Source organism: Gossypium hirsutum, chromosome D08 (assembly GCF_007990345.1).
Source record: "Gossypium hirsutum isolate 1008001.06 chromosome D08, Gossypium_hirsutum_v2.1, whole genome shotgun sequence".
Taxonomy (NCBI): domain Eukaryota; kingdom Viridiplantae; phylum Streptophyta; class Magnoliopsida; order Malvales; family Malvaceae; genus Gossypium; species Gossypium hirsutum.
The window spans coordinates 21,450,751-21,452,082 of record NC_053444.1 but is presented as its reverse complement, the minus strand read 5'-3'; the positions used below and the strand labels follow the sequence as shown (position 1 = coordinate 21,452,082).

The following is a 1,332-nucleotide window of genomic DNA, read 5'->3' as shown; positions in this document are numbered from 1 at the left end:
TTTAATGTTTTAAATAGGTTCAAGAAACTTACAATTTCGTCCTCATCCCTATTTTGTTTTTCTTGAAGTCTCGCAGGGAATGGGATTTTTTTTTATTTCGGCATCTTTAGGTGTTTCTTTTTCTAATTCAGTCAATGATGCCTTTATCTCTTTTGGCCTTGGTTCTTCTTCAACTTTTGGGAATTCCTCTTGAGGATCATCAATATTCTCCTTAACTACTTCCAGAGTAGTATTTTCTGGGCTACTTAGTACTTTGCCCGATCAAACTATTTTTGCCTTTACATGCTCATTACCTTCCCTCCACGGATTATCTTCTGTATTTCTAGGAATACCTGTGCCAAGTTTTCTTTTGATGTCGCCCATCATGCTTACCAATTGGCTCATTTGATCCTCAATTTTAGTCAATGTTCTTGTGGAGTTGGTACAATCAGATTGCACCTGCTTGACATTTATTCTTATTGATTGTATATCTCCCTCAATTCTATCCTGAAGCTAACCACATGAAGTATGGTCATTTGGGTTAACCCTATACTGGGGTTTATACAAATAAGGAGGTTGGTAATTAGTGTTTTTAACTAGATTTAAATTATTACTTGTTTCTTGGTTCACCCTATCTCAAATTCGGGTGATCTCTCTAGTCAAGATTATATGTATTTGAATAATGGTTTCCACCCCTATTCCTGATGTAATTTACATCCTCGGTCAGATTGTTGATATAGTGGAAGAGAGATTTGTCTCCCTCATGCATAGATGGTGTAGAAGTAGATCTAATACGGTTGAGTCTATCCACTAACTATTGATACTTGTCATCTTCTTGTATAGCTTTTACCGTAGCGAGTTTTTGATTATATGTAAATCATTTAATTGGCCATTGGAAGGAGTTTAGTGCATGTTCTCAATGATTTCATACATATCCTCGTACGTTCTATTCATAAGGGATCTTATTGCTGCTCCGTCTAATCCAAATTGTGCATTTGTATCCAACCCATTATAAAATACCTATAGTCGCATCCAGTCAGGAAATTGATGGTGCGGGCATTTTTGAATTAACATTTTGAAATGTTCCCATGGCTTATAAAAAATTTCTCCCTCCATCTACCTAAAGACAACAATCTCTCGTCTAAGCTAAACTGTTGTGATAGATCTTGGTGCCTACGAGTCTAATCAATAAAAGGCATTATCAATCAAAGATTGGGATGGATCTATTGCCTGGGATTACTCCGGTGTCCATTGCTCCCTACCACATGGCACCTAAGGAACTTAAGGAGCTTAAGGTTCAACTTCAAACTTTTGGACCGTAGGTTCATAAGATCGAGTGTTTCACCATGAGAA

General features: G+C 36.9%; 1 non-coding gene across 1 annotated transcript; it reads left to right on the top strand.

Moving 5' to 3' along the window:
- Window positions 1–1,021: 1,021 nt before the first annotated feature.
- LOC121220574 (small nucleolar RNA R71) lies at window positions 1,022–1,127 on the top strand. Its single transcript, XR_005917793.1, has one exon. It is a non-coding gene; the product is annotated as a small nucleolar RNA R71 (small nucleolar RNA).
- Window positions 1,128–1,332: the final 205 nt, after the last annotated feature.